General features: G+C 35.5%; 1 long non-coding RNA gene across 1 annotated transcript; it reads right to left on the bottom strand.

Annotated features, from left to right (window-relative positions):
• Nucleotides 1-1,563: 1,563 nt before the first annotated feature.
• On the bottom strand, nt 1,564-4,608 carry LOC147842034 (uncharacterized). The gene is made up of 3 exons (XR_015501689.1): nt 3,768-4,608; nt 3,144-3,649; nt 1,564-2,851 (listed from the first exon to the last, which is right to left on the bottom strand). It is a non-coding gene; the product is annotated as an uncharacterized LOC147842034 (long non-coding RNA).
• Nucleotides 4,609-14,844: the final 10,236 nt, after the last annotated feature.

Below are 14,844 nucleotides of genomic sequence, written 5' to 3' on the forward strand. Positions count from 1 at the left end.
CTATATTCTAGCCTATAAAAGCCTCACAAGTACATTATGTTGTCCAACAGCTGCAATATTTATCAAACTGTAGTGAGTTTATTCTTCCGCTGTCACCATGTGGGCGGAGTAATACCAAACAGAAATGTTTATATATATATATATATAAATTTATTAATTCATTAATTTTCTTTTTGGCTAAGTCCCTTTATTATTCTGGGGTCGCCTCAGTGGAATGAACCACCAACTTATCCAGCACATGTTTCACGCAGCGGATGCCCTTCCAGCTGCAACCCATCTCTGGGAAACATCCATAAACACTCAATACACTACGGACGATTTAGCCTACCCAATTCACCTGTACCACATGTCTTTGTGTTGTGGGGGAAACTGGAGCACCCGGAGGAAATCCACGCAAATGCAGGGAGAACATGCAAACTCCACACAGAAACGGCTACTGACCCGTTGACTCGAATCAGCCGAGACTCGAACCAGCGACCTTCTTCTTGCCTTGAGGCAACAGTACTACCTACTCCGCCACTGTTTCGCCTATACAGTTGAAGTCAGAATGATTAGCCCCCTGAATTATTGGCCCCTTTGTTTTTTTTCCCCGATTTCTGTTTAGCAGAAAGCAGATCTTTTTAACAAATATCTAAACAAAATAGTTTTATTAACTCATTTCTAATAACTGATTTATTTGATCTTTGCTATGATGACAGTAAATAATATTTTACTACATATTATTCAAGACACTTCTATACAGCTGAAAGTGACATTTAAAGGCTAAACTACATTATTGGTATTTAGGCAAGGTTATTATATAACGATGGTTTGTTCTGTAGACTATAGGGAAAAAAATTGCCTAAAGGAGCTAATAATTTTGTCCCTAAAATGGGGTTCAATAAAATTAAAACTGCTTTTATTCTAGTCAAATTAAAACAAATAAGACTTTCTCCAGAAGAAAAAAATATTATTAGACATCCTATGAAAATTTCTTTGCTCTGTTACACACCATTTGGGAAATTTTAGGGGGGCTAATAATTCTGACTTTAACTCTATATGTAGAATTATAGTCAGAATTATTAGCCCCCCAAATATTTCCCAAATGGTGTTTAACAAAGAGCAAAGAAATTTTTATTTTAAAATTATTAGCCCCCCAATATATCATTTAGTACCATCTAATATATCAGCTTTAAAAAAAAAAAGATTGCAGTTTATGACCTCTTAAGGACAAATGTCAAATTGTCATTTATTTTATTTAATTTGTTCTATTTATTTGTGTTTAACAACTAGCTTGGCCAACCTGGCTGGTTCAATAGTATCTGGATGCAGCCTTTGTGCTGCAAGCTGAGACTGCATCACTAAGTGATGCAATGTCAGACACAATGCATTCAAATGCAGCTAGTGACGTCACTGTGTGTAGGGTTAGGAGTGGGGTTAGGTAAGCCCATTAAAAAGCATTGGATGCAGCCCAGATTGCACTGCACCAGGTCTGCAGCCAGACCCCTCTCGGCTGGTTAGGAAAATTATTTTGTGATGTTTTATAAACAAATTTCGGGAGGAGCATGATCAGTCTTTGACTTTGACAGGCTAATTCATCACACACAATCATTCTATTATCCAATTAGGTCAAGACCAAACACCTATAAATAGTCAAACACGTCATACCTCCATTTTCTCTCGACTTCAGCATCCCTCCACCACCTTAACTCCACTCTATTAAACCAGATACCTATTTAATTCTGAGGGGGGAGCGTTCTGAAGCCAACCATTGGAGCTAGACTATGCGCTCGGACCCTATGTCTCTTTATCCTGATAAGGAGAATAACACGAGTTAGGGTGTCTTCCCGAGCTCAGAGCCCTCTCCCCGGACAGCACACCAAATACGCATATTCTATTCAGTGAAATATCTATGAGTGTGAACTCCTGAAATATTAGCTAGAGCAATCACAACAACAAACTCAGTATCTCAGGCACAGAAACTTGTACATTAACCTCATGTGCTGTTCTACAACAGACTCCTAGAAAATGCTGATGTTCTCAAACTCAGAGCTCTGATACTAGCATTCAAGAGCCCTTCTGGGTCTGTACCCTCTTACCTAAGCACTCTCTGTCAGATTTACATTTCCTCCCACTCAACCAATGATGATGACACAATCACAGCATGATACAAGGTCACTTTCAAAAACCTTCATACTCCCTCAGTGGCAGAACAAACTATTAACCTTCACCTGAACAGCAGAATCTATTGAAATCGTCACACTTGGTTAATGAAATGCTCATCTGGGAACATTTCATTAACCAGTCACTGATTTGCACATACTCTAAGTAGTGGAGCCGGTAGTATGTACACTGTGCACAGTATGCAAATTTATAATACAAAAAATCCCATTTATTTTGTCCATAGAATAACAGATTTTTATTTTGATTTTCTCTTTAAACCTTTAAAGACAGACATACTGTAATACTAGGCTGTTAATCAATGGTGCATGTGCTTTCAAAGCTGTCAGGCAGCAATATTTCAGCTTATTTAATAATGATTATGTCCAGCAGTGGAAAAATACAGTATTTCTTTTTTTATGCAGAGAAATGTTCAATGGTCAGCGAATTAAGATGGCAGATCTCAGCCAAACAGCTTTTTAGCTCTTGTCGAGTCCAATAAAGCACTGCAAATTACATTTAGTCAGTTTCCCTGAGTTTTGAACAATCTGAAATATTTGTACGCTTTGTCTTTTGATCTGTTTTAAAATATATGCTTAACTTTAAATCAAGGATGGTGTCATTGACCTTATAGAATTTGGTTTTGATACATGGGTTCTAATTTATTTTTTAAAACTCCTTCAAGACCTTGTTTTTTTGTGTTTAACTTGACCTTCAGCTTCCGGTGTACTGAACGAAGCAGCAATACGGTTTTAAACTTTTTTTTTAAAAACTTTGCAAGATGTCCTTCATAAGTGAATAGAAAGAACGCACTCTTTGTTTTGTTGCAAACTAATCTAAAACATAAATGATAAAGAAATCTGACTTAAAATTTAACTGAAACGTGCCTATGCCGCTCTTTACAAGATATAAGTCTCAAATGATCTCAAAATTTGTTTGTAGATTTTTGTCTGAAAATACTAAACAAGGGTGCGTTTACGAATAGGGCATCAATTAATGGTCACAAGTTCCATCATCACAATTTTAGTGTTCTGGTAGTTAGGTTTATTGTTTTGGCTCAAGCAAAAGTGCCTGTAGGCTGACATAAACGAAAGCATAATTCTCTTGAACAGCTTTTTTAATTAAATCACATTTAGAGAGCAATAGCACCCCCTAGAGGTTTGGCAGAACTACATGTATACAGAGGATTAGCTGATAGATAGCGGGATTTCTAAATAGCTGTTAAATAACATAACTGATGCTGGCCGGTCACTGTTCTATACAGAAAATACTTTTTGAATAAATAATGCAGAGTTCAGACTGCACAATTTTCAAAGCAGTCACAGATATTTTCACACTGCATAACAATCTGGACCAGCAGGACTCATGTGAGAAATATTGCATTAAGTTACAAAGTATGCTATCTATCTCAGATGCAGAAAATCTAGTTCATGCTTTTATGACTTCTAGGTAGGATTACTTTAAAGCTCTGTTTGCTGGCTGCCCAGCATCCTCTTTTCACAAACTTCAGCTAGTACAAAAAGCAACTGCCAGAGTTCTAGAAAAAATAATCATATCAGCCCAATTTTATCCTCCTTACACTGGCTGGCTGTTAAGTTTGGTATTTATTTTAAAATATTGCATCTTACCTATTAAGCTTTAAATAATTTAGCTTCTGTTTATCTATCCAACCTTTTTGTTTCGCTAAAATCCAACTCGCTCTTTAATATGTCGACAACTTTGTCTCGGTTCGCAAACTACTTCTCTCACAACCAAACACATACGGGAAGTAACAACGTGGTGGGGTAGAAAATTTACTTATTTCGCTCACCTGGCTTTTGAAAGGGAATTAGTGATTTCTCATCAACTTTTTTTCTTTTTCGACCAGCTTGTGTTATTGCTCAGATAACACATCATACAGACACTGGTGCTCCTGCCAAATTCACACTAGTTTTACCTCTATTTCTTGGTTTCAAATAGACTGAAAATAAGCCTTTTTTACTTCTCCCCCAATCTCCTGCTGGCCTGCAGATACCCAGACTAGTGGATGCTGCTCTCTCATTGGCTGTAGGTAATCGCCAATGTTATTTTTTACCAGAACACATTTCACATTAAATGATTTGAAGCGCTGACAGGTCCAGATATTTAGCATGCCAGATATCTGATGGGATTTTGTAAAGATGTTGATTTAAAATGTGTTTTCTATAATGATAAAGAAAAGAGTATTGTTCATTTATTCTATGATTGTATTTACACACAATTATTTTGGTGTGGTCTTTTCTTTTTTTGTTAAGAAGAGTGAAATATTGCATTGGAATTCAAAGAAAAAATATGTTTTATTTTTTAAGAGAATACAGTTGACTTCAAAATGTGGTACATTGTTAATCTGTTCATTATATTTGGAAGTTTTTCATTCATAAATCTAAATCGGCAGTGAAGAAAAAAAAATAGTCACTTTAAAATAGAAATAGGTAATTAACTGTGTATGATAAAAGAAACAAATATACCAAAGGAAAAAAAAACAAAAAAACTCTTAATTATCTTAAAGTCTTAAATCTTCCTGTTGAATAAATCTGATTTTGTCTTTATTTTTTTAAATATTGTATTTATTTTGATGTCAAATTTATGCTATGTTATTGCCCTTGTATGTTGTGTGTTCTAAAACTGCAATTAAAAAAAAAAAAAAAAAAAAAATATATATATATATATATATATATATATATATATATATATATATATATATATATATATATATATATATATATCTATCTGATGGATATCAGCGACTCATCTGCAATTCTCTCAGATCGTGTCTTTAATAGTTTACACTGTGTGATTGTTACTCGCGTGAACGAGCACCGATTTGCCTGTGAGTTCAGGCATCTGTCAGCTTGTTCTCAAAACCTGTCGGTAAGTCAAAATTGGGGTTAAAATGCAGTCTGAAGTCAGCAAAAGTATTTATTGAAAATAAACTTCTACTTCAAAAGATGTGTCTTTGATGCAGTAAACAGACCTGCAATTGCTTACTTTAGTTCTCTGCTTTCATTTATGCTTTTTTATAAGTTTAATTTTGAGGGACAGGAAATTATAAATGCTCTCGTCTCCCTACAGTTTTCTTAATTAGCCAACGCAACATCTCTTGAAAGACTTCCTAAATAAATGCCTTGCCCACTCATCATTTGACATGCTTAGAATGAATTCAGTTGCCATTTAAAGTGACTTTGACAATTATGTGACAAATTGCCAGACCCACGAAGCTAAAAATGAATCTGCGTGGTAGATTAGATTCCAGTGTGTGGATTTTTCAGGAAACGCAGTCATAATGGCAGGAATACGCGCTTGACTGCACGCTATTTGTCTGCATTACCTGGAGGGTCTCGGCGGCTCGAGCGACCTGACTCTCTGGTGCTTTGTAATGAGGGAGTTTAATTATTGCTCAGTCTGTGTGAAGACTCAACAGCACTCGTAGGACCCTCACCTTCTGTCCCCTCCACACTTTCTGATCTAAAAACAAGCTTAGTGTCTCTATAGCAACAGCTCTTGATGTGCTCAGATTTAAATGCTCAGCATTGTGCTGTTTGACTGGCTGTTTTTTTTTCTTTCTTTTTATTTCAAAGGCTTGAAGTAAAATTAAAGTGAGGTTTGAGTACTGCTTTGTTTGATTTTGTTCTAAAATGGACGTCAACAAATGTTCCCTGCTTCATTTTATAGACTGGCAAAAAAAAGAAAATAAAACCCAGAGGGCATTTTTCTTATTTCTCAGAATTTATTTCATCTATATTTCTGAAAACACAGTGGAGTTTCTCAGCTGTGGTTCAGATATTAGGGCACTTTGTTTTCTGTGACGCAGAATCAACAATAGATGATCAAATTGTTATGGTGACTAGTGTCTGTGAATATTGCATGGTAATATATCCATAATCTCAATCATCTTTGTGACATACTATCAGAAATAATATAACATAATAATATTCATTCATTATTTTTATTCGGCTTAGTCCCTTTACTCATCAGGGGTCGCCACAGCGTAATGAACCGCCAACTTATATTGGGTATATTATGTTTACACAGCGGATGCCTTTCAGGTTGCAACCCAGTGCTGGGAAACACTTTTACACTATCACATGCACACACATACACTACAGCCAATTTAGTTTATTCAGTTCACCTGTAGCGCATGTCTGAATTGTGGGGGAAACTGGAACATCCAGAGGAAACCCATGCCAACACAGGTTGAGCATGCAAACTCCACACAGAAATGGCAGCTAGACCAACTAGGACTCGAACCAGCAACCTTCTTGCTGTGAGGTGAGAACTAACCACTGAGCCATCGTGTGGCCCCAACAAAATGTTATAATTTAACATTTGGTAACTTGGTAACATAGCAAGAAGGACGCTGGTTCGATCCTCGGCTCAGTTGGCGTTTCTGTGTGGAGTTTGCTCCGAGTGCTCCGGTTTCCCCCACAGTCCAAAGACATGTGGTACAGGTGAATTGGGTAGGCTAAATAGTCCGTAGTGTATGAGTGTGTGTTTGTGAATGTGTGTGTGGATGTTTCCCAGAGATGGGTTGCGGCTGGAAGGGCATCCGCTGCGTAAAAGTGTGCTGGATAAGTTGGCGGTTCATTTCGCTGTGGTGACCCCGAATTAATAAAGGGACTATGCTGACAAGAAAATGAATGAATGAATGAACTTGGTAACATTTAGAAATTGTGATAACTATGGTGTTTTGTAGAATAAGCTTCCTTAATTAATATCAATAATTTATTAACTTTCAAAGAATGACTATATATTTCTTTCATCTATTAGTTGTAGCAAGAATGAAATGGAATGTAAGATAAAAGATATGACATTTTTGTTATTCTTAATTAACTGATTTTAAACTTTAAAAGTTTTATGACTTATTAATTGGACAGAATTTTGAGCACAGAGAAACAAGATTATTTATTTTTTTTATTTTTGAAAAGTTGACAAAAACAAATTCAGCACGATTACTATGTGTAATTGATTTATGTTAAGGTTAAATGTGGGCACGCAGTGGCGCAGTGAGTTGCACGTTCACCTCACAGCAAGAAGGTCGCTGGTTCGAGCCTCAGCTGGGTCTGATGGCATTTCTGTGTGGAGTTTGCATGTTCTCCCTGTGTTTGCGTAGGTTTACTCTGGGAGCTCAGGTTTCCCCCACAGTCCAAAGACATGCGGTACAGGTAAATTGGGTAAGCAAAAATTGACATAGTAAATGGGTGTGTATGGATGTTTTTTGGTGATGGGTTGTGGCTGGAAGGGCCTCTGCTGTGTAAAACATATGCTGGATAATTTTGAGGTTCATTTCACTGTGACCCCAGATTAATAAAGGGACTTAGCCGAAAAGAAAATGAATGAATGTTTAAATATTCAACATTTGCTGATCAGGAGAGAAAAAAAAACTTGTAATAAACATTGTATTGAATAGTCTCATTTACAGATTTTTTTTTTTATTATTTTGTTTTCAAGTATTTTTTGTACCTTAAGAATGTTTAAATAATTATAGAATCAAAATTGACATTGAAATACGATTTTTTCATGCAGCATTAATATTTCATGATTATTATTTTTTATTTATTTCCTCACTCATCTGCAACATTCTTCTTTTTGTATGATGAGTTTGAGATTGACCAATACCAAATAGGGCTCCACAATATATCGTTTCAGCATCGATATAACAATGTGATTGTTCACAATAGTCACATTGCAAGTATGTTGAGTCTGGATTACAATGTATCAGTGTTTTTATTTTTAAGCCTGTGCCTGTGTGAGGGTTTTAAAAGCATTCAGGCATAAGAAATTGTACCGTTTAACTCACAAATGAACAACAATTGATTTTATTGAATTGTTAATACAACAAAGGCTATGCAGTATTATTTTACATTTGATTATTCAATTACTGTATACCTGAATACAATTTGTCTCTTTGGAAAAAAAATAATAAAAGCTGTTTATTTAATTTGTATTTTTTTACTTATTACATTTATCTATGCTCATTGGTTGTTTATATTTAAGCAGTCCTCTACAGAATCATCCCAATCAATCTAAAATGATCAATTATCTCCAAATACAGGTATTACAGTCATTTAGTGAAGTTGTATTCATATCTCACTATATAATCGCAGAATAAAAAAAAAATGTTAGATTTTTCCAATAGGTTTTTTAAATAGGTTGTTTTCACATTTTGTCATTGATGCGAGAGACTTAGTTGGAGGGAAGGAAGTGATTCTTTTACATAGGAATAGTTATCAGAACATCAAAATGTTTCTGCTTTATGTTGTTTGTAATTGTTTATATCAAACAAAATGAGGAATACCGAACAGCTTTTATAGACTTCCAAAAGTTTTTACTCATAAAGAGGTGAAAGTTCAAAAAATTGGCTAAAAAAAACGGAAGAAAAGGCGGCATGTAAGAAACATTTATTCAATACATTTATGTGTACAAGCTTTTTTAAACGCAATAATTTTTTGACAGCACCAATAAAGATTATCTAAAGGCCTTGCTATGTGTATAATTATGTTGATGTGTTACATAAAAATCAGATACAAACACCACCATACTTATACAAAATCTGAGAGATCATAAATGATGTACCCTACTATGTTCTCGTTGCAATGAAATATCCATTTTGTTTTGCAATAATTCAAATCTGTACTGCCGATTCAGTGGAATAAACAACTGTAGTGTTAACACTGTGTTGCGCAGGAGTGGTGAAAGTTTGTTTAAGTTTACATTTGGAGGACTAAGGGGAAAGCTTACAAGCCTAGGAACACCATCCCAACTGTGAAGTATGGGGGCGGCAGCATCATGTTGTGGGGCTGTTTTGCTGCAGGAGGGACTGGTCCACTTCACAGCATAGATGACATCATGAAGAAAGAACATTATGTAGAAATACTGAAGCAACATCTCCAGACATCATCCAAGAAATTAAAACTTGGCCAAACAGACCATGACTCTTAGCATACTGCCAAATTAGTTAAAATGTGCTTTACCGACAACAGAGTGAATGTTTTGAAGTGGCCATCACAAAGCCCTGAACTCAATCCTATAGAAAATTTGAGGGCAGAGTTGAAAAAGCTTTTGTGAGCAAGACAGCAAACAAATCAAACTCAGTTACACCAATTCTGTCAGGAGGAATGGGCCAACATTCCTTTAAACTATTGTGAGAAGCTTGTGGACAATACCCAAAATATTTGACCAAAGTTATACAGTTTAAAAGCAAAGCTAAAAAAAAATACCAAGTAAATGTATGTAAACTTTTGACTGTCTAGAAATGTATATATAAAACATCTCAAATCATTATTCTGGCATTTAGAAAATGTAAATCCTAATCCTAACAGAACTAAAATCTTAAACGTTTAGCATAATTTACCATCAGACATTTAAAAAAAAAAAGGTTATGTTCCTTTTCTTAGAGTGTATGTAAACTTCTGGTTTCAACTGTATGTGGTTGTTTTCTATTCTTATCTTTTTTGAAATATGGTATAAATCGCAAAATACGGACTTTTCCCTACAGTATGTCTCCCATTCTGTTTTTTACTTTCTGCCCTCCATTTGAATTTCACATGTCACCAGAACCACGTGATTGCAAACAACATATAGAAAACCACAATCATTCCACAATCCAATCAACTCCCCATGGACAAAATCAAGCCCTGCCTTACATGCTTTTCTCATGCAAAAAACACTTCATTCACAAGTACATTACAACAGAAAATGATATTCAAAACCTCATTGTCTAATAATCCATCAGTTTGGCAAAACTACAGACACATGCTGTAGAAAGCTTATGTGTGATTCAATTTAAGGATGTAAGGAATGGGCCAGACAGCACCATGTTAGAGAGAAACTGCGCTGTCACTTTAGCTAATGGATTAATTGGCCAAACTGCCCAATTGCTAGCTGCTACGGAAGCCTCTCTCCCTTCATTTATCATAGTTTGGTGACTGGTTAGTTTAAAGTTAAGTGATGAAGCTGTCTTGGCCTCCTTGTGGACGCAGCAGGTCAGCCGCTTCAGCGAGAGAAGATTTGTTTTAGAAAATGTCTGCCGTTACTGATGGCGCAAGCACACCTGCAGTTTTAGAAACAGTGGGAATTTTTATGTTTGCCAGGCATTTGTTATTTCATTATTTCGACCTCATTCTGGAGGAGAGTCACGCATTGGTCATCTTGGATGCTGCGATGTGACTTTGTAAAGTCGCTGTGGTGATTAAGGTGAGGTTTGTAATCATTAAACTGAATTTTGGAGAAGAGCAAACATTCATCAGTCTTGTTTAATATGATCTGTGGTTGCTCCTTAATAAATAAAAGCATTTTTTAAGGAAGCCTTGTTTAGGAAATCTTTGACTGTATGACATTTGTTGCCATGACAGCATTTTTCAGTGGGTTTATAAGTTGTTCTGAGTAGCTGTTAGGAAGTTGTTTTATGATTGAAGTGGAACAAGCTCAGCCATTAAAATGTTCAAAGTTTAAGGCCAGTAATATGTTTTTAAAATTATTTTAAAAGAAGGTCCATGCTCACCTAGGCTGCATTTGTCTATTCCAAATTATAGAGAAAAGAAAACATTTGGAAAAAGAAAATGGATTTTATTATGTGTCTTTTTAAAAGCAACTGAGCTGCTGCCCTCCTTTCCAGAAAATGGTGGTGCCTTTAAAATTTGTGCCTCGTGTACTGAAAGGGGACTGGCTGTATACTTGGTGCAGATGCAATCTGAGCTGCATTCCAAACCCCCTCCAAACCCTACTTGTCACAGTGACGTCGCTAGCTCCATTGAGTGAATTGTGCCTGACATTGCATCTCTGAGCATTGCAGTCTCAGCTTGCATCATAAAGTCTTCATCCAGATACTATTGGCATGTACTTCAGCAACAACAAACAAAAATATTGCTTGTTTCAAAGCCTTGTCAGTTTAAACTTCTGATTTACTATTTCCTGTGCTCAATCTTTCTCTTCATATACATTTGTTACACATCAAATATCTTCTGACTGCTTCTGATAGCGACATAAATTACTTGCTAGAAGCTTAGTTAGGACACGGCATTATGATAAACCCTGCTGGCCTTTCAAACCTCTAATAATGCCGCATGCCTGATATCTTTTCATTTGAAAGGCTTTTGAGAAACGCAGACGATAAAGAGCCCTGTTCTTTCAAGGGAAGAATTTTAGCTCCACCAATCTGAGAAAGACGTGCTGTCTGCCCATTCAGGTTCAGCAAATTGTTTAGCCTGTAAAAGAGACAATACGGCTGTCAGCTACTCCATTTTTGCTTATTTATTTATTTTAAGATACCTCTTTTCATGTCTGCACCCGAGTCTCTAGAGATATGCTAGACGAGAAGTTAACAAAAGCAGCCTCCAAAATCTCTCATAATTAGATTTGCATATATCGCCTTTCAATGACATGCAGTGTTTCATTCCCACAAGCATATTCACCCGCATATTCTCATTTACGGCTGCACGTTGAGATTTAGAACAAGTTGTACTATATCTGATTAGCTGGAGAAAATTTTAGACAAGGAAAATATTAGATGCTACTTGGCTGAGAAGCTAAGGGTGCAGCTGCCTTGGGAGAGGGTGCACAACACCATTTTAATGATCAAAAACTAAATGAGCAAGCTTGTAATGCTTTTAGAGAGTAGATTTAATCCACCTGGAGGTTTAGCATAATTAAAATCACTAATGAACGAGCCCTCGGAATGGCAGACAGGGCCGCCACACGGTGTTCGAGAGTGAAGTGAATACTGTCTGTGTGATTAGGCAAGTCAATCCAGCTTCTTTAACTATTATTAAAGTGGGTAACAATAGTGATAGAAAGGCAATATTCAGCTTGTTCATCATATAAAGCTATCACATGGCCTTAAACCAAGAAAATCTATTATAAAAATGTAAATTATCATGTATTGAAATATGTTGGAGTAATGAAGTTGGTGTAATCCGTATTCATGCAGTTTCTGATTAGATAATCACTTTGGCAAATTATGAAATCAATCAATAAATAAACATAGTAAATAATATTTCAAGAATTCACACTTAGCTGATGATTGATTAAAAAGCTTGTTTGGCATGCTGTCCTGGGAAAGAGCCCTGAACTCATAAGATCCTCGAGCCTGGGGCTCCCTCCTGTTTGCATGACGAGAGGGGAGTTTGAGCTCAGGTAGATCTCGAGAACTCCCCTGCTGTAGTAGCTACTGAACAGATAGTGATTGCTCTTAAGGGATAACTATTTACTAAGAGCATATCTATGGTGCATATTTAGATTAGTCAATTAACTTAAGTTGTATGTTTTTGGATAGTGGGAGGAAACCGGGGAACTTGGGGACAAATCCACTTGAGCACGGGGAGAACGTGTAAACTCCACACAGAAACATCGGCTGGCTTGGCAAGGACTAGGAACAGTGACGTTCTTGCTGTGAGGCAACAGTGCTAACCGCTGGGGCACCGTGCCACCCATCTAGAAAAGGAGGAGGAGTAGGGGTGGAAGGGGGGATTCTTCAAAACGAAAATGGCTGTCATATGGAACTTAGGGTATTTATAGTGGCTTAGGAATGGTCTGATTGGTAAATCATAAATTGAATAATGCGGGGGCAGCTGCAAGCAATCATAAGCAAGAGATCCGCTCGAAATTAGTTTATGAATAACCTTCACTTAATTGTGTATTTAGTAAACATGCAAATCTAGTTAAATTAGTATTAATTTCAGTATTTTTCAGCATTTAATTTCCAGCACAGAAGACTTATTACACTTACCTTTTTTTATTTTTTTTATTTATTTATTTATTTATTTATTTATTTATTTATTTATTTATTTATTTATTTTTACAAATGTTATATATTTGTTATAGTTTTTGCTGTTCTGAGGTCAGCTGCAGTTGTAAATGAATGTCGTAAGAAAGTAGTTCCTCATACAAAAGGGCTTTTAGACTCTCAGTGTTTGATTTTATTTTTTATATACACTATTATGCCTTCGAACGGATGCATACATTTTATTTATTTTTATTTATTTTCCTTTTTTTCAGTTTATGAATTCTGGAGCTTTAGTTTTTATTTTATTTAATTGGCAAGGCAACATTTCTATTTTAATTTTTTTCATTCATAATCTAATATTTAGATTTTATTCAATCTTTATTTTAAATAAAAATAGATGATTAATAGTTTAAGTTAAAAACAGCACTGTATTGAAATGAAGCCATTCTTAATGCAAAGCCTTTTCCAGCATCTTCATTTCATTTGAGCACAAAGTATACTTTACACCATTCACACTAAACACAGAATTGACTAGTTCTTGATTATGCAGAAATTTCGTGTCTGCCTCATACATTCTCTCTCACACTAAAAGCAGATGACAGGGCGACACTGAAGGGTACTGTCACTATTAACAGTGATTGACACCGATTTCAGGGCAAAGAAAGAGGTCGCTTAGGTGACAAAAGGCTGCGGCTCTTCTCTGTCACAGTCTAAAACCAGCAGAATGAATGATGCTGATCATTCATTATGACAGGCTTTGCTGCAAAGACAGGTTATGGGAATAGTTGCAACCCTTAAAATACCGAAAATGCCCCCTAAATCTGATAGTTTAAAGCTGAAATAGCTTGTTTACAATAGGTGCAATACAGAAGACCATTTTAAAGGGATAGTTCACATTTTAAAAAGAAATGTATAAAACCTCAAGCCATCTTAGGTGTTGTTCCTTTAGAAAAGCACTATCAGAGTTTTGGTAAATAATGTTCTGGCCTTTGCCGCCAAGTTATGAAGCTCCATAAAGTGCAATGATTCATTATAAAAGTTTAGTGGATTAATTAATGTGTTATAAAGGGAAGAGATTGATTATTATCATAAAAAAACATTCATATTTAAACCTCTATAAAATATAATTACTGGATTCCACCAATCAGTATGTTACTTGTAATGTATTATGATCCCAAATAGACACATAATTTAAAGACAAATAAAAACACAAATCTACAATATAGCCATAGGAACTCCATTCATTCATTCATTCATTCATACATTCATTCGTTCGTTCGTTCATTCATTCATTCATTCATTCATTCATTCATTCGTTCATTATCCTTAGGCTTAGTCTCTATTTCAGAGGTTGCCACAGCAAATGAACTGCCAACTATTCTGGCAAATGTTTTACGCAGCGGATGACCTTCCAGCCATAACCCTGTACTGGGAAACCTCCACACATTCTCCTTCACACACACATACACTGAGGCCAATATAGATTATTCAGTTAACCCACACTGCATGTCTTTGGTCTGTGGGGAAAATTAAATGTTTCTAAATGTTAGTAAAGGATGTAAATGTTGTAAATAAATCAGATGTAAGAAATATACTGTCACTGATGGATAGAAGACAATGCAGAATATATCAGCAGGTGCAGCTTTACTAGTGTATTTGGCTTGATCTTCCACAATGCTAAAAATAAGTATGTTTTTATTATAATAAGTTCATTATAAAATGAAAAAAAATTATATTGCAATATTTAATATAATTAAATCTGTTTATTTATAATAAGAAATAAATTAGGAAAATACCCATGGCAACTTAAATGTAATAAACACTTAAAAAATATTTTGCTGTTTGATACTTATGAAACATGAGATTAACATAATTCTTGAGATTTTTTTTTTTTTTTTGGAAAACTTAATTGTTTTATGTTTAATCCACTTAAATGTGACAACCTGAATGCATTGTGTGGAACCAGT

The sequence above is a fragment of the Danio rerio genome, chromosome 10 (assembly GCF_052040795.2).
Source record: "Danio rerio strain M-AB ecotype USA chromosome 10, GRCz13ab, whole genome shotgun sequence".
Taxonomy (NCBI): Eukaryota; Metazoa; Chordata; class Actinopteri; order Cypriniformes; family Danionidae; genus Danio; species Danio rerio.